Below are 27,450 nucleotides of genomic sequence, written 5' to 3' on the forward strand. Positions count from 1 at the left end.
TGTCTTTTTCCTCCCTTGTGATAACTTTGGCACTAGTAGTTCTTGTGAGGAGCGGGAATCAGTTGGTGATGAATTTGAAATATTTTCAGAGATCAGCTTTGTCTTCGAGAATGTTACATATAATTTTCATGACATTATTTATATAAGGGTTGAGTTTTTCTTCCGAGTGTAGGGTAAACGGTACCTACAATGGCTGGAAGAAATTTAGGTCTTAAGGCTTATTTAGTATGACATTTTCCTGCATATATGAATATACTTGTGATGTTGGTTATTTAGAGAACATGATACATGACAGATTCTTTCAAATGGAAACATTGTCGGTTTATTGATCAAGTAACAACCATACCCCATAGGTAGTCATGGATTATCCTTATGAACTTAAAATGTGTCAGATACATTTGCACACTATCCTAATGAACGTAAAATGTGTTAGATACATTTAGCCATCCATTTTTTTTGGCAATCTATTTTATTTTTGAAATTCGCTTTTTTTGATTTTTTATGTAGGAATACAACATATCCTTAAATATTTTTAATGACACCAAGGTTAGGAAGTTATGTCAAGAAGAAGCGAAATATCAAATGTGTGAGATACAACATTGACGGTAAGAGCCATGTCCCGTTGGTCGCTTGCGGTAATATGGCTCGTGGTGAAACGATATGCTACGACTATTGGACATGAGTATGTGTACCCAACGCATCACTTCATCTAACCTATTCCGAAAAGTTTTGATCTGTTCAACATTATCGATACTATGAATGGTGGCATTTTTAACATTGGTTGTGGAATCTTAATTTTATACATAGTTCGATTCTCAGAGGTCCACAAATGGATAAAATGTGATAGGTGCTAGTATTATTGGTAGTGAAAGAATTCATTAAACTATGGAGAGAGACAAGTGGCTTCACTTTATTTTCCCTCTACCTCCTAAGAAGCCATCTTCTCATTCATATTTTTATTTTTTACTCTGGAGTTCCTGCCCTATTAGAGCCTTTTTGAGCTATTTGTATCCCTTGTGGGCGTAAATATCTGCCCATGTCCTTATATGTACAAATAACTACCTATGACTCAGAATGAGAGGCATATTTAAAATTGGAAGAAAAATATTGCTCTGCATCTATATAAATCTCAGATGCTTGCAATTGGATTAGTATAAATGCGCCTTGTCCCTCCAGACATGATAAGCAAGGTCCTTCTTGCTAGAATGCAGTCTTAACTCCACATACAATTCAACGAGACGAATAAGTAGTAGGAAAACACCAATCACATCCAAGTCACAAAACAAATGCATTTTCTAGCAATTTCATTCCGGAAACTCCCCAAGACAAAACAAAGATCATCGGTGTAACATGATTCCCTTTACCCTCCATTCTAGAGAAAAACTCAGCCCTTACATTTTTTTTAAATGGAGGCAAAAGCTTTGTACATAACATTCTCAAAGATAAAGCTGGTCTCTGATAGTACTTAATTTATCACTAACTGATTCCTGCTCCTCACAACAACTACAAGTACAAGTTCCACTACCCAGTTCATCACAATGGAGCGAAAACTGAACCTTCTTCAGGAAGATATAAGCTTTTGCAATTATACTCCACTAGCAAACTGTCAACACCCAGATTTTTCAGTCCAGATGCCTATGATGTCATTCATCGCAATCCCAGGAATATTGTTGTTGCGAGACATAATAGTCGAATATCATAGTCATCATTCATTATAAACCATAATGTCTTACAAATTTAGATCACATGATCCATATTACACAAATAGTTGATCTATTGATCAACACACATAGTTCAAAGCGGAAGCGTAAATAAAAGAGGACTCTCTAGTCCACAGGCCAACGCTTGACGTCGGAAGACTCCTAGTTGTCATAGGCGTCCTGCTGGTCATCTCCTTGGTAGTTCTGTTCATCTTCATACTCTGGCCATTTGAATAGCCAGGGACACAGCCGTGAGTACTTTAAGTACTCGCAAACTAATACTAGTGTAAGTACTATCAATTCTAGTAAGGGGTGCTAAGCTCTAGTTTCTTTTGCATAAAACCAATTTTAGTTCAAAAGTATTTGACAAAAGACTCTTCCCGTGCTAACTAACTCAAGTGGGAACATTAGTGTCATTCCCGCAACTCAGTTGTGATTCAAAAACAAGTCACCATTCACTTCATCAACACTTTCAAGAAATATCTGACACCGGAAACTGTATGGCCTTTCCAACCGTCCGTAACTGTGGACACGGCTATTCGAATAGGTTTACACTCTGCAGAGGTTGCACACTTGTGCCACAACATTTGATTTCATCCGTCGGGATAACCCCGAATCATCGTAACTCAGTACGCGGATCATCAACCATAACCTTTCACTTACAAACCCTGGTATAGGCACCTCTCCCCATGAGCTTGGCCTCCCAGTGAAGACCAACTGTCAACCTGGGAACTGCACAGGGCTTGGCCGTACAATTCACCTCATTTCACATCAGTTCACATGTAACGGAGGCAGCCTCGGCATAACCCCTATGATGCTTGTTTAGAGGGAACCCATACTAAGATGTATAAATTTCCAGTTAAGCCCTACCCATAATCAGGTATTGTGGGGGTACTCAAAAATTGGAAAGGTATCGCATCCAAACCAATATCAGTTTTAGTCAAAATTCACCATCTCATTCAGGTCATATTCACCATCTCATTCAAGTCACAAGTTCTCATCTAGAGTAGTCAATTTTAGTTATTAGCACTAGCATTAATCATGAGGGGTGCTATCTAGCTTGAAAGCTTTGTAGGCTAAGTTTGATACTCTTGACTACTTATCTAACTAGACTAAGTGAATCATTAATCAAAAAGGATTTTAGTAAACCAACACTTGTAAAGTAAAAACTTGGGATGGGTTCTTTGCACATAAAGTAAAGTAATGGTGCCTTGCTCAAGGTGAGCTTTGCACTTGCAAGAATATTAGCTTGCCTTGGTGGGGTAGTGATTGATACGTCTCCAACGTATCTATAATTTCCGATGTTCCATGCTTGTTTTATGACAATACCAACATGTTTTGTTCACACTTTATATCATTTTTATGCATTTTCCGGAACTAACCTATTAACAAGATGCCACAGTGCCAGTTCCTGTTTTCTGCTGTTTTTGGTTCCAGAAAGGCTGTTCGGGCAATATTCTCGGAATTGGACGAAATCAACGCCAAACCTCCTATTTTTCCGGAAGCGTCCAGAACACCGAAGAAGAGTCGGAGAGGGGCCAGGGGGCCACCACACCACATGGCGGCGCGGGCCAGGCCTAGGCCGCGCCGGCCTAGGGTGTGGCGCCTCCAGGTGCCCCCCTGCGCCGCCTCTTCGCCTATAAAAGCCCTTTCGACCTAAAAACGCAGTACCAATTGACGAAACTCCAGAAAGACTCCAGGGGCGCCGCCGCCATCGCGAAACTCCAATTCGGGGGACAGAACTCTGTTTCGGCACCCTGCCGGGACGGGGAATTGCCCCCGGAGCCATCTCCACCGCCGTCTTCACCGCCATCTTCACCGTCATCGCTGCCTCCATGATGAGGAGGGAGTAATCCACCCCTGAGGCTGAGGGCTTCGCTGTAGCTATGTGGTTCATCTCTCTCCCATGTACCTCAATACAATAATCTCATGAGCTGCTTTACATGATTGAGATTCATATGAGTTTTGTATCACTACTATCTATGTGCTACTCTAGCAAAGTTATTAAAGTAGTTCTATTCCTCCTGCACGTGTGTAAAGGTGACACTGTGTGCACCGTGTTAGTACTTGGTTTATGCTATGATCATGATCTCTTGTAGATTGCGAAGTTAACTATTGCTATGATAATATTGATGTGATCTATTCCTCCTACATATGCATGAAGGTGATAGTGTGCATGCTATGTTAGTACTTGGTTTAGTCCTTTGATCTATCTTACACTATAAGGTTACTTAAATATGAACAAATTGTGGAGCTTGTTAACTCCGGCATTGAGGGTTCGTGTAATCCTACGCAATGCGTTCATCATCCAACAAAAGTGTAGAGTATGCATTCATCTATTCTGTTATGTGATCAATGTTGAGAGTGTCCACTAGTGAAAGTGTAATCCCTAGGCCTTGCTCCTAAATACTGCTGTCGCTGCTTGTTTACTGTTTTACTGTGCTACTACTGCTGCAATACTACCACCATCAACTACACGCCAGCAAGCTATTTTCTGGCACCGTTGCTACTGCTCATACTTATTCATACCACCTGTATTTCACTATCTCTTCGCCGAACTAGTGCACCTATTAGGTGTGTTGGGGACACAAGAGACTTCTTGCTTTGTGGTTGCAGGGTTGCATGAGAGGGATATCTTTGACCTCTTCCTCCCTGAGTTCGATAAACCTTGGGTATCCACTTAAGGGAAAACTTGCTGCTGTTCTACAAACCTCTGCTCTTGGAGGCCCAACACTGTCTACAGGAAAGGAGGGGGAACGTAGACATCAAGCTAATTTTCTGGCGCCGTTGCCGGGGAGGAAAGGTAAAAGGTACTCACACTCCGTATCTCGGCTACTAAGCTATTTTCCGGCGTTGTAAGTACTCGAAGCTATTTCCTTTAGATCCTGCAATTGCAACTTTTTGTTTCTTGTTTACACTAGTAAGGCATAATGGACAACATCTGTGAGCTTTTTATTCTATTTCCTGAGTCAAGACATGAATGGTTTAATGCGAAAATTAAAAAACCTATGGAACCTTATTTGCATGCTAGTAGCGATGTTATTAGTATGAATGCAATTACTGCTAATGCTATGAAGAAGTCTAAGCTTGGGGAAGCTAGTTTTTGTGATCTTTTTAGCTTCCCATCTTTAGGGGAGAAAATTTGTTTTGATAATGCTTTATCTCCCATATGCGATAACTCTAATGATGATTCTGATATTTTGAATCCACCTGCTGAAAGTATTCCGTATAAAATACCTATGAAAATTATTGAACGTGTTATGGACAATCACTATAAAGGGGATGGAACTGTCCATCCTAGAGATCATTTACTGTTTTTGCACGAATTATGCGGGTTATTCAAGTGTGCAGGTATCTCTATGGATGAAGTGAAGAAGAAGCTATTCTCCGTTTCTGTGCTGGTAAAGCGGCGCATTGGTATAAATTGTTGGAGAATAGGCATTCTCTTGGTTGGGAGGAAATTGCATCTCTCTTTTATTCTAAATTTTATCCTCCGCATGAAGTGCATATTGATAGGAATTATATTTATAACTTTTATCCTCGTGATGGAGAGAGTATTTCTCAAGCGTGGGGGAGATTGAAATCTCTAATGCTCAAATGTCCCATTCATGAGCTCCCCCGTAATGTTATTGTTAATAATTTTTATGCGAGGCTTTCAGGACAACACAAGGACTATCTGGACGCGTGTTCGGAGGGATCTTTCACACGCAAGGAGATTGAAGCTAGGTGGGATCTTCTTGATCGGATTGAGGACAACGCTGAAGGATGGGAGAACGACAAAGGTAAAGAGTCAGGTATAAATTATGATTATGAATGCATTGAAGCCTTTATGGATACCGATAAATTTCGAAATATGAGTGCTACTTATGGTCTTGACTCTCAAGTTGCTGCAAATCTTTATAAATCCTTTGCTTCTCATTTTGAATTGCCTAAGAAGAATTTTGATAAGTATCATGAACCTTTTAAAGAGGCTTGCATGAAGAATGAAATTGTTGTTAATTATTGCAATAAGCATGCTCAAACTCCTAAGAATGCTATTTCTTATAAGCATGTTAATTTTTGTGGAATGCATAGACCCTGTGGAATTAATCAAGTCAAAGATGAATATTGCATCCATCATATTAATGAAAAAACTAGAAAGTGGCTTAGGGCTCTAGATGATCTTGGTAAAAAAGTTTGTGCCCTCTATCCTTTTATTTGCGAAGTTTGCCATGAAGTGGGTCATTTTAATTTTCAATGCTCCTCCAATGATAATTTGAACCCAATGAGTGCTGCAAACTTGTATTGTGATGATGAAATTACTCCTAATCAGCATGATGAACTCACTTTATTTTTGGGGTGTGAAGAATTGTCGAGAAAAATCTCTTTGTTACATATGAGTGATCTTGATATTGATGATGTCCTGCATGGGTGTTTTTCTTATTCCATTGATAATAGTCATACAAATACTTACATACAAAATATTTTAGAAGATGACACCTTGCCAAAATATGATAGGACCGCTGTGTGTTTTCAACTAATTAATGAAAAGGAGGGATCCTCCCAAGTTTCTTCTATTGTTTCTGAAAGTAAATCAGGTTATGCGGACAAGCTACCCTTCAAGCCTCTTCCTCCTAAAGAAGGAAATGAGGAGAAGGAAGAGAAGAAGAAGAAGAAGAAGGAGAATAAAAAGAAAGAGGTAACGGCGTATCCCCGCGTGAATGAGATAACGCTAGGTAACCGTAAGTATGTTGCTCCTAATGATTATTGTGATAATGAATCTGAATATGATGATCTTCCTATGCCCTTTACATACATTAGCAATCATGATTTGAATGAACACACTACTTTTGATATTGCAAATCTCTGGGAAACTAATTCTGAAAATGATGATAATAATTGCCATAGTGTCAGTGCTATCCATGCTTCCTCCCATAATAATATAGAAAGCTGTAAGCTTGGGGAAGAGGTGTTTGAAAATCCTTTTGCTACTGATCATTATGTGTTTGATACATCTCCTTCTAATAACAATGATGGTATGGTCATAGATAAACCGACTGTGAAAGATAACTATTCTATTTCTTATGATGACACTGTGCCTCCGATCTTTGATGATTATTATAAAGAATGCTATGATATAGGTTATAATTATCCTTATGAAACTTGTCATAGTCATGATTGGATTACCAAAAACAATTCTTTTAATATGCAACTTGTTTACCATGTTCAAATTCTTGATAATAATCTTGCTCCAATTACTATTAATGAGAATAACTCTTCTTATGCCAAAATTAATGATACTTCTATGCATATGAACCATGATAAAAATGTTTTAAGTGATGGGTATATTGTGGATTTCATCAATGATGCTACTGAAAGTTATTATGAGAGAGGGAAATATGGTTATATGCATCTTAATAATATTAAGTTTCCCCTCTTTATGTTGAGAATCTTGAAGTTACTCGTGTTTTATCCTCTTATGCTTGTCACTTTGTTCTTCATGAATTCATTTGTGTACAAGATTCCTCTTCATAGGAAGCATGTTAGACTTAAATTTGTTTTGAATTTGCCTCTTGAAGCTCTCTTTTGCTTCAAATACTATTTCCCGCGAATGGATTATTAAAACTGCTGAGCCCATCTTAATGGCTATAAAGAAAGAACTTCTTGGGAGATAACCCATGTGTTATTTTGCTACAGTACTTTGTTTTATATTTTTGTCTTGGAAGTTGTTTACTACTGTAGCAACCTCTCCTTATCTTAGTTTTGTGTTTTGTTGTGCCAAGTAAAAGCCGTTGATAGAAAAGTAAGTACTAGATTTGGATTACTGCGCAGTTCCAGATTTCTTTGCTGTCACGAATCTGGGTCCACCTCCCTGTAGGTAGCTCAGAAAATTAAGCTAATTTACGTGCATGATCCTCAGATATGTACGCAACTTTCATTAAATTTGAGCATTTTCATTTGAGCAAGTCTGGTGCCATTTTAAAATTCGTCAATACGAACTGTTCTGTTTTGACAGATTCTGCCTTTTATTTCGCATTGCCTCTTTTGCTATGTTGGATGAATTTCTTTGATCCACTAATGTCCAGTAGCATTATGCAATGTCCAGAAGTGTTAAGAATGATTGTGTCACCTCTGAATATGTTAATTTTTATTGTGCACTAACCCTCTAATGAGTTGTTTCGAGTTTGGTGTGGAGGAAGTTTTCAAGGGTCAAGAAAGGAGGATGATATACTATGATCAAGAAGAGTGAAAGCTCTAAGCTTGGGGATGCCCCGGTGGTTCATCCCTGCATATTTCAAGAAGACTCAAGCGTCTAAGCTTGGGGATGCCCAAGGCATCCCCTTCTTCATCGACAAATTATCAGGTTCCTTCTCTTGAAACTATATTTTTATTCGGTCACATCTTATGTGCTTTACTTGGAGCGTCTGTATGCTTTTGTTTTTTGTTTGTGTTTGAATAAATGCTTGTGTGGGAGAGAGACACGCTCCGCTGGTTCGTATGAACACATGTGTTCTTAGCTCATAATATTCATGGCGAAGGTTGAAACTGCTTCGTTAAATTATTATATGGTTGGAATTGGAAAATGCTACATGTAGAAATTGGTGTGATGTCTTGGGTAATGTGATACTTGGCAATTGTTGTGCTCTTGTTTAAGCTCTTGCATCATATACCTTGCACCCATTAGTGAGGAAATACATAGAGCTTGTTAAAATTTGGGTTTGCATGAGTGGTTTCTCTAGAGTCTAGATATTTTCTAGTAAGATGTTTGAACAACGAGGAAGACGATGTAAAGTTTTATAATGCTTGTAATATGTCTTTTATGTGAGTTTTGCTGTACTAGTTCGTGCTTGTGTTTGCTTCAAACAACCTTGCTAGCCTAAACCTTGTATCGAGAGGGAATACTTCTCATGCATCCAAATCCTTGAGCCAAACAACACTATGCCATTTGTGTCCACCATACCTACCTACTACATGGTATTTTCCGCCATTCCAAAGTAAATTGCTTGAGTGCTACCTTTAAAATTCCATCATTCACCTTTGCAATATATAGCTCATGGGACAAATAGCTTAAAAACTATTGTGGTATTGAATATGTAATTATGCACTTTATCTCTTATTAAGTTGCTTGTTGTGCGATAACCATGTTCACTGGGGACGCCATCAACTATTCATTGTTGAATTTCATGTGAGTTGCTATGCATGTCCGTCTTGTCTGAAGTAAGAGAGATCTACCACCCTATGGTTAAGCATGCATATTGTTAGAGAAGAACATTGGGCCGCTAACTAAAGCCATGATCCATGGTGGAAGTTTCAGTTTTGGACATATATCCTCAATCTCATATGAGAAAATTATTAATTGTTGTTACATGCTTATGCATAAAAGAGGAGTCCATTATCTGTTGTCTATGTTGTCCCGGTATGGATGTCTAAGTTGAGAATAATCAATAGCGAGAAATCCAATGCGAGCTTTCTCCTTAGACCTTTGTATAGGCGGCATAGAGGTACCCCTTTGTGACACTTGGTTAAAACATGTGCTTTGTGATGATCCGGTAGTCCAAGCTAATTAGGACAAGGTGCGGGCACTATTAGTATACTATGCATGAGGCTTGCAACTTGTAAGATATAATTTACATGATACATATGCTTTATTACTACCGTTGACAAAATTGTTTCATGTTTTCAAAATAAAAGCTCTAGCACAAATATAGCAATCGATGCTTTCCTCTTTGAAGGACCATTCTTTTACTTTTATTGTTGAGTCAGTTCACCTATCTTTCTCCACCTCAAGGAGCAAACATTTGTGTGAACTGTGCATTGATTCTTATATACTTGCTTATTGCATTTGTTATATTGCTTTGCATTGACAACTATCCATGAGATATACATGTTACAAGTTGAAAGCAACCGCTGAAACTTAATCTTCCATTGTGTTGCTTCAATGTCTCTGCTATGAATTTATTGCTTTATGAGTAACTCTTATGCAAGACTTATTGATGCTTGTCTCGAAAGTACTATTCATGAAAAGTCTTTGCTATATGATTCACTTGTTTACTCATTGCATTTACATTGTTTCGAATCGCTGCATTCATCTCATATGCTTTACAATGGTATGATTAAGATTATGTTGGTAGCATGTCACCTCAGAAATTATCTTTTATCGTTTACCTACTCGAGGACGAGTAGGAACTAAGCTTGGGGATGCTGATACGTCTCCAACGTATCTAAATTTCCGATGTTCCATGCTTGTTTTATGACAATACCAACATGTTTTGTTCACACTTTATATCATTTTTATGCATTTTCCGGAACTAACCTATTAACAAGATGCCACAGTGCCAGTTCCTGTTTTCTGCTGTTTTTGGTTCCAGAAAGGCTGTTCGGGCAATATTCTCGGAATTGGACGAAATCAACGCCAAACCTCCTATTTTTCCCGGACGCGTCCAGAACACCGAAGAAGAGTCGGAGAGGGGCCAGGGGGCCACCACACCACATGGCGGCGCGGGCCAGGCCTAGGCCGCGCCGGCCTAGGGTGTGGCGCCTCCAGGTGCCCCCCTGCGCCGCCTCTTCGCCTATAAAAGCCCTTTCGACCTAAAAACGCAGTACCAATTGACGAAACTCCAGAAAGACTCCAGGGGCGCCGCCGCCATCGCGAAACTCCAATTCGGGGGACAGAACTCTGTTTCGGCACCCTGCCGGGACGGGGAATTGCCCCCGGAGCCATCTCCACCGCCGTCTTCACCGCCATCTTCACCGCCATCGCTGCCTCCATGATGAGGAGGGAGTAATCCACCCCTGAGGCTGAGGGCTTCGCTGTAGCTATGTGGTTCATCTCTCTCCCATGTACCTCAATACAATAATCTCATGAGCTGCTTTACATGGTTGAGATTCATATGAGTTTTGTATCACTACTATCTATGTGCTACTCTAGCAAAGTTATTAAAGTAGTTCTATTCCTCCTGCACGTGTGTAAAGGTGACAGTGTGTGCACCGTGTTAGTACTTGGTTTATGCTATGATCATGATCTCTTGTAGATTGCGAAGTTAACTATTGCTATGATAATATTGATGTGATCTATTCCTCCTACATATGCATGAAGGTGACAGTGTGCATGCTATGTTAGTACTTGGTTTAGTCCTTTGATCTATCTTACACTATAAGGTTACTTAAATATGAACAAATTGTGGAGCTTGTTAACTCCGGCATTGAGGGTTCGTGTAATCCTACGCAATGCATTCATCATCCAACAAAAGTGTAGATTATGCATTCATCTATTCTGTTATGTGATCAATGTTGAGAGTGTCCACTAGTGAAAGTGTAATCCCTAGGCCTTGCTCCTAAATACTGTTGTCGCTGCTTGTTTACTGTTTTACTGTGTTACTACTGCTGCAATACTACCACCATCAACTACACGCCAGCAAGCTATTTTCTGGCACCGTTGCTACTGCTCATACTTATTCATACCACCTGTATTTCACTATCTCTTCGCCGAACTAGTGCACCTATTAGGTGTGTTGGGGACACAAGAGACTTCTTGCTTTGTGGTTGCAGGGTTGCATGAGAGGGATATCTTTGACCTCTTCCTCCCTGAGTTCGATAAACCTTGGGTATCCACTTAAGGGAAAACTTGCTGCTGTTCTACAAACCTCTGCTCTTGGAGGCCCAACACTGTCTACAGGAAAGGAGGGGGAACGTAGACATCAGTGATCACAATTCTCTTCTTCTTCCTCCTGGTAGAATCCTTCCTCTTCCTGGTATTCTCCGGGGCTAGCGTCTAAATTTGAATACGAGGTATAGTCACTCAACAAGTTCAAGAGCTATACTAAGCACACACCAATTGGGTTCACGCAACTATTCTAACATTCCACACTTACTAGCATGTGTGTTGACTTGGTTTTCTTTTTAAGAGAAAAATAATTTCCTCTCATTACATATGTAATAGATAGTTTCCATTTAACTCTTTGAGGAAATAATTTCCTCTCATTGAATCTTCTTAAGATTTAATTTCCTCAAACCATCATGCATGAAATCATGTTGACCTAAGTCAACCATTCATCATCATCATTTGGGAAAATGATTTAAATGAGGTAAAATACCTCATACCATTTGACAATGCTAATTATGATTTAATATCACCAAGTATTTCATGTGAGAGTATTTCGACCAGGGCCATGACTTCATATGAAAGTACTTGGGACAAGATTTAAATGAAGTAAAACACTTCATAAGATTTGCATAATAGTTTTGGACAATATCACTTAACTAAACTAGCCATATAGTCCTTTATTTAAACTAGGCCATGATCACTCAAAGTGACCACACCATGTTTTTCCAGAAACAATTAGTGTAAGTGAAATGTGAGCTATGAGAGCTGAAAACAACTTGATAGCACTTTTTGTTGATTTTTAATAATTAATTGAATATGCAAAAGTCCCTGACTTGTTCTTTTTGTTACATTACTTCTACAAAGAATCTCACAGTGAGACCAGTGTAGTTGTGTATATCTTTTCAGTAGCTTTCCAACAATATAAAGTTTGCTAAGTTTGGCCAAGCCAATTTGAAACTATTCAATTTCAAACACAGGGCCAGTATTGAAATTTAACTGAAACTGGAAATTCGAATTTGAATGAACTGGGCCTGGCGGGAAAACTAAACGGGCCCAAATCAATTAAACAGACCAAGTCCTGCCCACCACGTGTCCACGCACGCGTGGGCTGTCTGACGGTGGGCTCCACCTGTCAGCGACTGTTTAACACCGAAACGGTACGGGGCGTGTGGAGCGTTGGATTAGATGGTGATCTAACGGCTCTGGGTCGTCGTCATCGCTGGCGAGAAGGACTTACTGGCGCGGCGGAGCTAGGGGGTCGGAGAGCTCACCGTGGCTCCAGCGACGGTGGGCAGTGTGCTCGGTGAAGCGGTGGTCGACGGCGATCCTCCTGGTACCGGCGGCTCGTCCTGGGGTGGCTCCAATCGGCGGCGAGCTTCCGCGGCGGCGTGCGGTTGTGAGGTAGAAATTGGGCGGCGGTGATGGCTAACCGAGGCAGTGGAGGTGCTCAGGCGGTCGAGGGAGAAGAGGGGAGGTTGCTGGTGTGCTCAGATCGTCGAATGGGGCTCTCCTTTTATAGGCGCGCGACGAGGCTGTGGTGCTGCTGCGAAGTCGACATGGGCGCGGAGTCTCCGGCGGTCTAGCGAGCTAGGCGAGGGCGCGGCGGTGTTCACTGCGTCACGGTGGTCCTCTGGGTGGCGACAGGTAGGGTAGGCGGTGCCTAACGCGGTCGGGGCGTGGCGGTGTCTGGCGGCGTCTGCGGCGGGATTGTGTCGTCGTCTCCGGCGGCGGCGGTCACGGGTCGTGGTCGTGTCCATGTCTGGCGGCTTCGTGGTCGTGCGGTGAAGCTCAACGCGTCGAGCGGTGGTCCAGGGCGTGCTCGAGGTGGTGGCGCGGCGCGTGTCCAGTGTGCGCCCGTGGCGTCCACGCGCGACGCCAACGGCATGCCTGGGCCGTTCTAGGCGCGCGTCTTCCGGCGGCTGTCGGCTTCCTCCTCGACCGTGGCTGGCGTAGGACGGTGCAGGGAGGTGAGGTGGAGGGAAATGGCACCAGGGCCAGGGTTGGGGAGGAAGGAAGAGAGGTGGAGCTCGCCATGTGGCACATGGCCGGCATGGCCATGTCCATGCCATGCTAGCCCCTCTTCTTAGGGTTGCTATGCTGGTAAGGGAGAGAGAGGGGACAAGGGGACCAAGTAGGGTCAAGTGGGGTATTAGGGTTAGGCAAAACACTATTTGAAATAGTGTTGAAGATTTGATCTATTTGCTAAATTCACTTTCTTGCCAAATTTGGTTGAGGTCAAGTGGTTCCAAAATTTGAAAATGGTGGGTTTGGATGAGTTGCAAATGACCAGAGACAAACATAAGTGGTGGTGGAATTTTAAAAATAAAAGAATTGCAAAGTTGCAAAATGTGAGATTGTTAACAATGTTGAAAAGTCTCAACTTTGCATGAGCATGGTTTTTGATCCAAGATGATTTTGGTAGGGTGTTCTTTACAAAAGTTGTTCACCTTGATATGCTCTTGGATGAGGTGCAAAGAATTGGATTTGTTCGGTTTGAAAAACTTGAAATCCAGGGTCTCAAAGTAGTGACCAGAATATAAATGGCAGATTTGACCATTATTCCATGTGATCACAATTTAAGTTTGAAATTGATTTGATTTGTATTTCTTTGATGCCAAAAGTTTTAATAAGTGTTTAGTAACATATTACAACTAATGGTGAAGGTCAAATTGGTCTAGGGTAAAGATTTGCAAAAATGGTATAAACCATATGTGAGGGTTTTAGGGTTTTTCTTATTTGATTTCTTTCTCTTTTGATTTGATTTGATTTGTGATCTTCTCATGATCACTTTAGGGTTTTAAGGTTGATCACATAAACACAGAAACAATCATCATGGCATATCACACAAAATCCACAAGTCCTATGCATGGTACTATATGCAAATAAAAGTTTTTGTTGGTTCTCAATTTTGGATTTTGGAAACTCTTCTTCTTCCTTTTATTGAAATTTGGGATGTTACAAACCCTTCCCCCTTACAAAAGATCTCGTCCCGAGATCTAAAAGAAAATTAGGTACTAAAGAGATCTGGGTACTCCTTCTTCATGAAGTCTTTGCGTTCCCAAGTGGCTTGACTTCGGTATGGTTGCTCCATTGTATCTTCAGAAACTTGATGCTTCGGGTGCGGGTGGTTCTGTAAGCTTTTTCCAGTATGCGAATCGGCACGCGATACGTCAAGTCCTTGTTGATATCCACCGATCGGTGATCGATGTTCTTGAACACTTCGGTCTTCTCGGGGACTTCTAGACACTTCCGGAGTAGTGAGATGTGAAACACGTCGTGCACAGCCGACATTTCTTCCGGCAACTCCAGTTGATAAGATACTTCGCCTCGGCGACTCAGAACTTTGAAGGGTCCAACATATCGGGGTGCGGGCTTTCCTTTCAGCTGGAATCTCTGCATTCCTTTCAGGGGGGATACTTTGAGATAGACAAAATCTCTGATATCGAAGGTCATCTCTTGGCGTCTCTTGTCGGCGTAGCTCTTCTGTCTTGATTGCGCCGTCTTGAGGTATTCGCGGATCTTGTGTACTTTCTCTTCGGCTTCACGAAGAACATCTGGTGCGAAGACTTGGGTTTCTCCGACTTCCGACCAATTCAGAGGGGTACGGCACTTCCTTCCGTACAGGGCTTCAAAGGGGGCCATCTGTATGCTGGCTTGGTAGCTGTTATTGTAAGAGAATTCTGCGTAAGGCAGGCAGTCTTCCCACTTGGATCCATATTCCAGTACACATGCTCTCAGCATGTCTTCCAGTATCTGGTTGACTCTCTCCGTCTGTCCATCGGTCTGCGTATGATAGGCGGTGCTGAAATTCAGACGGGTTCCTAGTCCTTCGTGCACTTTCTGCCAGAATCTTGAGGTAAATTGAGATCCTCTATCTGACACTATCGACTTCGGGGTTCCGTGCAGGGCGACTATTCTGGAGATGTATAACTCAGCTAACTTTGGGCCTTGGTATGTGGTCTTGACGGGGATGAAATGGGCTACCTTGGTCAGTCTATCGACAACTACCCAGATTGAATCATTTTCTTTGCTGGATTTAGGCAAACCGGTGATAAAATCCGTTCCTACCGAGTCCCACTTCCATTCTGGAATCCGCAGTGGCTGCAGCAATCCTGCAGGTCGCTGATGTTCCGCCTTGACTCGTTGACAGATGTCACACTTGGCGATGTAGCTTCCGATTTCTCGCTTCATTCCATGCCACCAGAATTGTTCCTTCAAGTCTTGATACATCTTGGTACCTCTGGGGTGGATGGAGTATAGGGTGTCATGGGCTTCTTTCAGGATGACTTGCTTCAGTTCAGAATCTGCTGGCACACATAGGCGTCCTTTGTACCAAAGAACTCCGGCTTCATCTACGGTGAATCCTGGTGCTTTTCCCGTGGCTATCTGGTTCTTGATTCCGTCGATGCTAGCGTTTCCTTTCTGGGCTTCCTTGATCTAGCTAATCAAGGTGGGTTGAAGCTCTATGCTGGCTAGGAATCCTTCACTAACAAGTTCAAGTCTAAACTGTTCAAACTCATGAAACAGGCTGGGCTGCTCGATTGCGATCATGGAGTTCAACTGACACGGAAGTCTGCTCAAGGCATCCGCTACCACATTGGCCTTGCCGGGGTGGTAGTGAATTTCCATGTCGTAATCCTTGATCAATTCTATCCATCTGCGCTGTCTCATATTCAGCTCCTTCTGGGTGAACATATATTTCAGGCTCTTGTGGTCGGAGTAGATCTCGCATCGGTTACCCATGAGGTAATGACGCCAAACTTTCAGGGCTAAGACTACGGCTGCAAGCTCTAAGTCATGGGTGGGGTAGTTTTGCTCATGTCGTTTCAGCTGTCTGGACATATATGATATCACTTTGCCTTCTTGCATAAGCACACATCCAAGACCAATCTTGGAAGCGTCGCAATAGACGTCAAAGGGCTTGGTGATGTCCGGCATGATCAGAATTGGGGCTGAGGTCAATCTACTCTTGAGTTGCTGGAAACTCTCTTCACATTTCTCGGTCCATTCAAACTTCTTGTCCTTCTTCAACAGTTGGGTCATTGGTCGAGCGATGCTCGAAAAGCCTTCTACAAATCTGCGGTAATATCCGGCTAATCCTAGAAAAGTGCGGACCTCGGTCTGGGTGGTTGGGGCTTGCCATTCTGTAACAGTTTTGATCTTGAAGGGATCTACGGCAATTCCTCCTGCAGACAAGATATGTCCCAGGAATCCTACTTCCTTCAACCAAAACTCGCATTTGCTGAACTTGGCGTACAACTGGTGGTGTCTAAGGGTTTCTAGAACAGTCTCCAAATGCCGTTCATGTTCCTCTTCGGATTTGGAGTAGATAAGGATGTCGTCGATGAAAACAACGACAAACTTGTCCAAAAAGTTCATGAAGATCTTATTCATGAGGTTCATGAAATAAGCTGGGGCATTAGTTAATCCAAACGACATGACGTTGTACTCATACAACCCATATCTGGTGGTAAAGGCAGTCTTTGGGATATCTGTGGCACGGATCTTCAGCTGATGATAACCAGTCCTAAGATCAATCTTAGAAAACACTTTGGACACTTTGGCACCGGTCAACTAATCGAACAGGTCTTCTATCTTGGGTAGGGGGTATTTGTTCTTGACGGTGACATCGTTAAGCTTACGGTAATCCGTACATAAACGAGTGGCACCATCCTTCTTGTCCACAAACAAAACAGGTGATCTCCAGGGTGATGCACTAGGTCGAATCAAACCTTTGGCTAACATACAATCGATTTGCTTCTTCAGCTCCACAAGCTCTGTTGGGTTCATACTATAGGCTATAGGTCCAGTTCCGGGGATTAACTCGATGATGAACTCGATATCCCGATGATGACCCACAAGTATAGGGGATCGCAGCAGTCTTCGAGGGAAGTAAAACCCAAATTTATTGATTCGACACAAGGGGAGGTAAAGAATACTTATAAGCCTTAACAACTGAGTTGTCAATTCAGCTGCACCTGGAAAAGCACTAGTAACAGGGGTGATGTGAAAGTAGCAGTAATATGAGAGCAGTAGTAACAGTAACATAGCAGCAGTAATAGCAATATGAGAGCAATGGCACCAGAAAATAGTTGATACTACTTCCGATGACATGTAGAACGAGTATATGATGATGAGAGATGGACCGGGGTTCCCAGCGATCTACACTAGTGGTAACTCTCCAATAACAAGTGACAAGTGTTGGGTGAACAAATTAGAGTTGGGCAATTGATAGGATTGATAAAGCATTAAGAAAGAACATCAATTCATTAATCATGTAGGCATGTTTTCCATATATAGTCATACGTGCTCGCAATGAGAAACTTGTACAACATCTTTTGTCCTACCAGCCGGTGGCAGCCGGGCCTCAAGGGAATCTACTGGATATTAAGGTACTCCTTTTAATAGAGCACCGGAGCAAAGCATTAACACTCTGTGAAAACATGTAATCCTCACATCACCGCCACCCCCTCCGGTTGTCCCGATTTCTGTCACTTCGGGGCCTTTGGTTCCGGACAGTGACATGTGCATACAACTTGTAGATACAATCTAAACAATAATTATAGAGCTTAAATCTAAGATCATGCCACTCGGGCCCTAGTGACAAGCATTAAACATAACAAGATTGCAGCAACAATAACTTCACAAACTTTATAGATAGACTAATCATAATGTATCATCCATCGGATCCCGACAAACACAACACCGATTACATCAGATGGATCTCAATCATGTAAGGCAGCTCATGAGATCATTGTATTGAAGTACATGGGATAGAGAGTACCAACTAGTTACTGCTAGAACCCGTAGTCCATGGGGGAACTACTCACGGAGCATGGTGGAGGCGGTGGCGTTGATGGAGATGGCTTCCGGGGGCACTTCCCCGTCCCGGCAGGGTGCCGGAACAAAGACTTCTGTCCCCCGAATTGGAGTCTCGCGATGGCGGCGGCGCCCCTGGAGTCTTTCTGGAGTTTCGTCAATTGGTACTGCATTTTTAGGTCGAAAGGGCTTAAATAGGCGAAGAGGCGGCGCAGGAGGGGCGACAGGGTGGCCCCACACCAGGCCGGCGCGGCCAGGGTGTAGCCCGCGCGGCCCACGTGTGTGGTGGCCCCCTGGCTCTCCTCCGACTCTCCTTTGGTGTTCTGGATGCTTCCGGGAAAAATAAGATGTTTGGCGTTGATTTCGTCCAATTCCGAGAATATTGCCCGAACAGCCTTTCTGGAACCAAAAACAGCAGAAAACAGGAACTGGCACTATGGCATCTTGTTAATAGGTTAGTTCCGGAAAATGCATAAAAACATTATAAAGTGCAAGCAAAACATGTAAGTATTGTCATAAAACAAGCATGGAACATCAGAAATTACGGATACGTTGGAGACGTATCAGCATCCCCAAGCTTAGTTCCTACTCGTCCTCGAGTAGGTAAACGATAAAAAGAATAATTTCTGTAGTGACATGCTACTTACATAACCTTGATCATACTATTACAAAGCATATGAAATGAATGAAGTGACTCAAGGCAATGATCTATAGTTGCTAACAAATAGATAACATATAGCAAAACTTTTCATGAATAGTACTTTCAAGACAAGCATCAAAAGTCTTGCATAAGAGTTAACTCATAAAGCAATATATTCAAAGTAAAGGCATCGAAGCAACACAAAGGAAGATTTAAGTTTCAGCGGTTCCTTTCAACTTGTAACATGTATATCTCATGGATAATTGTCAACATAAAGTAATATGATGAATGCAAATATGCAAGTATGTAAGAATCAATGCACAGTTGACACAAGTGTTTGCTTCTAAGATGGAAGGAAGTAGGTAAACTGACTCAACATAAAGTAAAAGAAAGGCCCTTCGCAGAGGGAAGCAGGGATTAAATCATGTGCTAGAGATTTTCAAGTTTTGAAATCATATAGAGAGCATAAAAGTAAAGTTTTGAGAGGTGTTTGTTGTTGTCAACAAATGGTAATGGGTACTCCAACTACCTCGCCAACCAGACTTTCAAGAGCGGCTCCCATGAAGGACGTTATTTCTACCAGCAAGGTAGATCATCCCTCTTCTCTTTTGTTTACACACGTATTTTAGTTTTATTATGGGTGACACTCCCCCCCAACCTTTGCTTACACAAGCCATGGCTAACCGAATCCTCGTGTGCCTTCCAACAATTTCATACCATGGAGGAGTGTCTATTTGCAAAATTAAGTTGCTTACTGATGAATCAGGGCAAAACATGTGAAGAGAATTATTAATGAAGGTTGATTAATTGGGGCTGGGAACCCCATTGCCAGCTCTTTTTGCAAAATTATTGGATAAGCGGATGAAGCCACTAGTCCATTGGTGAAAGCTGCCCAACAAGATTGAAAGATAAAACACCACATACTTCCTCATGAGCTATAAAACATTGACACAAATAAGAGATGATAAATTTTGAATTGTTTAAAGGTAGCACATGAAGTATTTACTTGGAATGGCAGGAAATACCACATAGTAGGTAGGTATGGTGGACACACATGGCATAGGTTTTGGCTCAAGGTTTTGGATGCACGAGAAGCATTTCCTCTCAGTACAAGGCTTTGGCTAGCAAGGTTGTTTGAAGCAAACACAAGTATGAACCGGTACAGCAAAATTTACGTAAGAACATATTGCAAGCATTATAAAACTCTACATTGTCTTCCTTGTTGCTCAAACACTTTTACCAGAAAATATCTAGACCTTAAGAGAGACCAATCATGCAAACCAATTTTAACAAGATCTACAGTAGTTCTCCACTAATATGTTTAAACTACATGATGCAAGAGATTAATCATGATCTACTTGAGAGCTCAAAACAATTGCCAAGTGCCAAATTATCCAAGAAAATATGAGGCATTTTCTTTTTCCAACCAAATAACCATAACAGCTTCCAACTTTTATCATTGAACATTAAAAGTAAAACGAAGAACAAGTGTTCATATGAAAAAGCGAAGCGTGTCTCTCTCCCAAACAAGGATTGCTACGATCCGAATTTATTCAAACATAAACAAACGAAAATAAAAGCACACAGACGCTCCAAGTAAAGCACATAAGATGTGACCGAATAAAAATATAGTTTCAATAGAAGAAACCTGATAAGTTGATGAAGAAGGGGATGCCTTGGGCATCCCCAAGCTTAGACGCTTGAGTCTTCTTGAAATATGCAGGGATGAACCACAGAGGCATCCCCAAGCTTAGACTTTTCACTCTTCTTGATCATATATCATCATCCTCTCTTGACCCTTGAAAACTTCCTTCACACCAAACTTCTCATAAACTTCATTAGAGGGGTTAGTACTCAAAAAACTTGAATCGACCTTGGTCCTGTAGTGACACATTGCAAGAACTCAATAAAACATTAGCTACAGCTCTCCACGTCTAGAAAGCCTCACTTAAAGTCCACAAGAGACAATGCAAAAAATAGAGACAGAATCTGCCAAAACAGAACAGCCATTAAAGACGAATTTTAAAGAGGTACTTCCGTTGCTCAAATCAGAAAACTCAAAACTAATGAAAGTTGCGTACATATCTGAGGAACACTCACGTAAATTGGCAGATTTTTATGAGTTACCTACAGAGAAAACAGCCCAGATTCGTGACAGATAGAAATCTGTTTCTGCGCAGAAATCCAAATCTAGTATCAACCTTCTATTAGAGACTTCACTTGGCACAACAATGCAATAAAATAAAGATAAGGAGAGGTTGCTACAGTAGTAACAACTTCCAAAACACAACAAAACAGTAGCAAAATAAACACATGGCTTATCTCCCAAGAAGTGCTTTCTTTATAGCCATTAAGATGGGCTCAGCAGTTTTAATGATGCACTCGCAAGAAATAAGAGTTGAAGCAAAAGAGAGCATCAAAAGGCAAATTCAAAACACATTTAAGTCTAACCCACTTCCTATGCATAGGAATCTTGTACATAAATAAATTCATGAAGAACGAAGTGGCAAGCATAGGAAGATAAAACAAGAGTAACTTCAAAATTTTCAGCGTATAGAGAGGTGTTTTAGTACCATGCAAATTTATACAACCATATTTTCCTCTCTCATAATAATTTTCAGTAGCTTCATGAACAAACTCAACAACATAATTATCACATGCAGCATGCTTTTCATGATTTACAAACACATAATTTTTATCAAGCTAAAAAATAGTGGGATCAAAACTTTCAAACTCACTTTTATCAATAATATAACAAGATGATTGATCAATCTCAAAAGATATGGGACTCCTACATAAAGTCAAGAACTCTCCAATCCCATTTTCATTAGTAGCACAATTAATATTATCAAGTAACATAGGACCATCATCAAGAGCTTTATCATAAACATTTGCTACGCAAAATTCTTTAGTACCATGCATTTCGACATCAGGCACAAACAAAGCATTATCATAAGATTTATCAAAGTAGCATGGATTATCATAAATAACAGTAGCATAATTATTCTCACAAGTTTTACTTATAGGAAATATTTCAAGAGAATCCACAGGAACATAACATTCAACCTCTTTCGGTAAGCATGGAGGACAATCAAATAGTGTAAGAGATAAAGAGTTACTCTCATTAGAAGGTTGGCATGTGTAGCTAATCCATTCTTCCTCCTTTTGTTCGTCGCTCTCCTCTTCTTTTTCATCCAATGAGCTTTCAGGTTCATCAATTTCCTCCTCTTTTTCATCCAATGCGCTTTCAGGTTCATCAATTTCTTCTTCCATAGGTTCCTGCAAATTGTGAGTGCATTCTTGTGCATTAATGAGTCTCTCTTTATAATCAATGATATAAGGATTATCAGTGTAACTTTCATTGCAAAAATTAAGGATAGAAGAGACATAATCTTTAAGGTCCTTACAAACAACACAAGTTTCATAATTTTTAACCATGAAGGATTCTATCTCAGAGGCTCCCATAAATAAAACAAATTGTTCTACCTCTTCGAACCCAAGATGAATATAGTTATTCCAATTATAGTTCTTAATTAAAACTTCTTCACTAAAGCCACATTGAAATTTAAGATGTTTAGTATCCTGTTGAGAGCAACAGTTTATATCATGGCGTTCAAGCAAGATTTTAGCAATTGTATTCAATTTTTCTATCACACACTCATTACTTTACCCGTTCTTGATTCTATATAATTATTATATAATTCTATGAGCTCCAACATGGTCATGCATCCTTCCATAACAACAGTTTTTAATTTTTTGGTTTTTCAAATTTTTATGGATTTTTGGGTATATAGGGAAAATAAAAAAAGAAACTAAGCAAAGTAATACACTAAACAGAAATAAACTAAGCACAAATAAACTAAACAAAAGTAAACTAAGCAAAACAAAATAAAATAAAACAGAGAGAGATGTAGAGTGTACTCCCCAGGTGAACTTATGAGTAGAGCTATGCCTCCCCGGTAACGGCGCCAGAAAACAGTCTTGATGACCCACAAGTATAGGGGATCGCAGCAGTCTTCGAGGGAAGTAAAACCCAAATTTATTGATTCGACACAAGGGGAGGTAAACAATACTTATAAGCCTTAACAACTGAGTTGTCAATTCAGCTGCACCTGGAAAAGCACTAGTAACAGGGGTGATGTGAAAGTAGCAGTAATATGAGAGCAGTAGTAACAGTAACATAGCAGCAGTAATAGCAATATGAGAGCAATGGCACCAGAAAATAGTTGATACTACTTCCAATGACATGTAGAACGAGTATATGATGATGAGAGATGGACCGGGGTTCCCAGCGATCTACACTAGTGGTAACTCTCCAATAACAAGTGACAAGTGTTGGGTGAACAAATTACAGTTGGGCAATTGATAGGATTGATAAAGCATTAAGAAAGAACATCAATTCATTAATCATGTAGGCATGTTTTCCATATATAGTCATACGTACTCGCAATGAGAAACTTGTACAACATCTTTTGTCCTACCAGCCGGTGGCAGCCGGGCCTCAAGGGAATCTACTGGATATTAAGGTACTCCTTTTAATAGAGCACCGGAGCAAAGCATTAACACTCTGTGAAAACATGTAATCCTCACATCACCGCCATCCCCTCCGGTTGTCCCGATTTCTGTCACTTCGGGGCCTTTGGTTCCGGACAGTGACATGTGCATACAACTTGTAGATACAATCTAAGCAATAATTATAGAGCTTAAATCTAAGATCATGCCACTCGGGCCCTAGTGACAAGCATTAAACATATCAAGATTGCAGCAACAATAACTTCACAAACTTTATAGATAGACTAATCATAATGTATCATCCATCGGATCCCGACAAACACAACACCGATTACATCAGATGGATCTCAATCATGTAAGGCAGCTCATGAGATCATTGTATTGAAGTACATGGGATAGAGAGTACCAACTAGCTACTGCTAGAACCCGTAGTCCATAGGGGAACTACTCACGGAGCATGGTGGAGGCGGTGGCGTTGATGGAGATGGCTTCCGGGGGCACTTCCCCGTCCCGGCAGGGTGCCGGAACAGAGACTTCTGTCCCCCGAATTTGAGTTTCGCGATGGCGGCGGTGCCCCTGGAGTCTTTCTGGAGTTTCGTCAATTGGTACTGCGTTTTTAGGTCGAAAGGGCTTAAATAGGCGAAGAGGCGGCGCAGGAGCACTACAAGAAAACTAACATGTGAAGACGCTCAATTTAGGTGGTAAAGACGCTTTATTTCGTCCCTTAGTGGTTGTAGAGTCGTTTCTAGAAAGCGTCGTAGAAACGTCTTATTATGCACCGTCTTAAAATCTGTTGAGACGTATTGAAAGCGTGTCTAGAAAAATTGAGACGCTATGGAAAGCATGTATATACACATAGAGACGTTATGGGAGCTGACCATGAAGTGCACTTACATGACGTCTCTACTGAACGTTGTGACGCTTTGAGGCATGCTAATGGGAGAAAATCATTTGAATTTTCGAATGATCAAATTCTGGAGCAATGAAGGAGAAAAAAATACCCACAGTTGCTGATCAATATATAGACTGCGTGCATTGTAGGGATATAAATATATTATATATTAATCAAGAGATCTTATTCTTTACAACTGAGCCGTGGGTAAATATAAAAGAGTGGTAAAGGTATACAACAACAGCAGCAACATCAAAACCTTTTCCCAAACAAATTGGGGACTAGCTGGAATCTATCTAAGCTTTTGCATGTACTACTTCAACACCGATGGATCTTCACTGCATCATGTGATATTTTCCATTTGGTCTTTTACTGTGATTCATCAAATTTCTGCAAAAAAAACTTAAAAATATCATTTAAGTCTCATCAAAAAAAAAAGATTATTCATTTTGTAAGTCTGACAAAGCGAAGGTGCATACCAAATCATTTGCAGTAATTTTTCAACGTTGGCCAAAGTATGCACCTTCTTAGGATCAGGGTAATTAGCGAACATCACAACTGTGCATAAAATAATCTAACTCAGGTTAGGAATAAACCAATGAAAATAAAGTACATCAGTTTATAATATTATACTGAACTTATATTGTGTTAAAACTACAAATGGTAGTTCTCATAGCTGCAATATATTTTAAGTTTAAAACTATATACTTACATGACTTATTAGCTTCAGCATGTAGCTACAACCAGCCTGATGCAGCAACACCCTTATGATGCATATTCCAAACCTTTCGCTTCTAGCAGTAAAACTTGAAGCTATGATGCATTTTGGTTGAAGCCCTTTAAGAAACAAATGTTGGTGGTTTTGATTGGAGACAATTTAAATAAAATATGATGAAAGGTATAACAACCTGAGCTATATAATACTTGGTCAAGGTTTGCCCTTGGTCACGACTACGTAAGCGATGTAATTTACATCTCTAATTACACATAAAGAACTCAAGGAAGGTCAAGGTTATATCAACGTGAAAATGCTAGCTAAAGAAATGGCCATCAATTTGCTGCTTGGATAGACTGTAATTGTAGTGAACTTTTAGTGTTGTACTTGGGAGGCTCTACAAACTTCGTACCAGCATTCCTTAAATACAAAAAATAATACCAGGTTAGAAAATTACCGATATATCTACTTGGTCTAACTAAATCACAGCAGCTGGCGCTTTATTATATGGATTACACAAGATGCCATAAGTAACCAAAAAATATCATTGGTGCAAGTTAAGGTTCAAGAATATATTTGCAAATCGTGATACAAATCTGAGGCGACCTAATCCAACTTTGCATTAGTTCATGATACCGCAAAATTTCTGTTTGATCGTGCTTATATCATGCAATAACCTACAGACTAAAGTCCCCGATCTAGGAAAAGATTGAGTGATGTAATATCAAAATCTTGTTTGTTTGAGTTGACACCATGCGATTAAAACTATTAGCTAGATTGATTAAACAAAAAAGGAAAAAAACGCTAATTTTCTGGTCACAGAAAAGCGTTATTAATTGGAGTGACTGCAGAGACGTACCAATCATACAGATATAGGCTCGGTAAAAGAAAGATACAAACTGAGATTAAATTACTAGAGGACATACCTATGGACCCTTGATTGTTTGTTCGGAATTGCTGGCAAAGATCCGTCATGGCCTGGTGACGTACGATGTGCGATGAGGAGAAAGCCACAATTTCATGGGAGAGCGCACCGTCGCACCGAGTCCGACCGGATCAGGACTCTGCGCAGCAAAACAAACATATCTTGTACCAGCAAACTATGATTGTCGCCAGGCGCCGCGCAGGGTTCGGCGGAGAGGCGCTGCGCAGGGTTCGCCGGAGAGAGGCACTGCCGGGATATCTAAAGGCGGCGGCGCTAGGTTTCCATAAATCTGGTCATGGCTTGGAATCCGGGAGATGGGATTCCTAACTAACAGCTAGCTGTTTTTCAATTGGTAAACAGTCACATTTCGGTCCGTTGATTCCCTTCTCAGTCACGAATCTTAGTGCACCGTTGCAACTCCTTTTTGGCTCGTTTGTCGTTTCGCACTCACGGACACGGGTCACGGAGACTGTCCCATTTTCGTCTATCTTTTCTCTGAATTTTTCTACGAGCGAGAGCAGTGTGTCACCAATTTTCATTTCAGCCATGGCGGAGACTGGAGAGGTCTGCGGGATCCCTCACCTCGATAGAGCGGTCGCGTAGAGGCGGAAGCCATGGCCGCCGCCGCCGAGATGGTTCCGCTTCTATTTTCATGCCGCCGAGGTGAGGGAAGTGGAGACGGCGACATCCGAGAGGTCCCCAGATCACAGGGATCCCGCCGCTGGCGCGCCCGGAGATGGAGAGAGCGGTGGCTAGTGAGTAGGAAGGCGTGGACTCTGCCGATAATACGGGTACTCTTATGTCCTCCTTTTTCTGCTATGTTCCTCCTTTTTTAAGGTCGCCGCCGTCTGATGCGTGAAATTGGATTGGTTGCTAGCTGCACCTAATGGATCAGATATGGTCTAGTAGATACGATCTATTTGAATGATCTACATGCAGTACGAGTTGATTAGATCGGCAGTTGTCCTCATGGCCCGCCGGCCGCCGGCGGCACTGTATTCCATTGGTTTTATGGTGAGGCGATTTTTGGAGTAGACAGATAGTCTTGCTCGTTTGTTTGATCTATATGATAGATTATTAGATCACATAGATTATTAGATTACTGCCAACTGCCAAGACATGTTTTTTTTTTTTGGTTCACAATCGTGATATGTTCCTATTGATTCCTTTGATGGGCCAGTGGCTTTTGGCATGCTCGAATGTTACCATCAGTCCATACGCATATTCAAATGGTATTGGCAAATACTAACAGATGTAGTCTGCTAGTTGTCTTGTGCACTCATTTCCAGCCAGTAGATGTCCTTGATATGCCGGAATGATTAGGTGAATTTGTACTACCGATAATGATGTCGTATTGTCATTGGATTGTTCGGTCTGCGGCGAGTTCCTGCGGTGGAGCATTCCTTTGTACGAGAGTGGGGACAATGCTAGCACAAGGTAGATGGAGATGCTTTGATTCGGCGCCGGGATATGGATTTCACATAATTTAGTTCCATGGTCAGTCGGTGGCATCGCTTGTGTTCAGGCTTCGGTGAATTCCTGCCGTGGGAGCATGGTTTTGAGATTAACTCGGTCGTGGTGATAAGCATTTGGTAATTGGGGAGTTTTGTTTCAGCAGCTTGGATAGTGGTGTCCTCTTCATTTGTGTTCATTGTTCATCGTGT

General features: G+C 41.3%; 1 long non-coding RNA gene across 2 annotated transcripts; it reads right to left on the minus strand.

Moving 5' to 3' along the window:
- Positions 1 to 24,295: 24,295 nt before the first annotated feature.
- Positions 24,296 to 26,100, minus strand: LOC127346035 (uncharacterized). Of its 2 annotated transcripts, XR_007879233.1 has the most exons (4): positions 25,788 to 26,100; positions 24,859 to 25,281; positions 24,626 to 24,704; positions 24,296 to 24,536 (listed from the first exon to the last, which is right to left on the minus strand). It is a non-coding gene; the product is annotated as an uncharacterized lncRNA (long non-coding RNA). The 2 variants fall into 2 exon arrangements; XR_007879234.1 differs by lacking the exon at positions 24,859 to 25,281.
- Between the last annotated feature and the right edge of the window lie 1,350 nt (positions 26,101 to 27,450).

This window comes from Lolium perenne, chromosome 3, assembly GCF_019359855.2.
Source record: "Lolium perenne isolate Kyuss_39 chromosome 3, Kyuss_2.0, whole genome shotgun sequence".
Taxonomy (NCBI): Eukaryota; Viridiplantae; Streptophyta; class Magnoliopsida; order Poales; family Poaceae; genus Lolium; species Lolium perenne.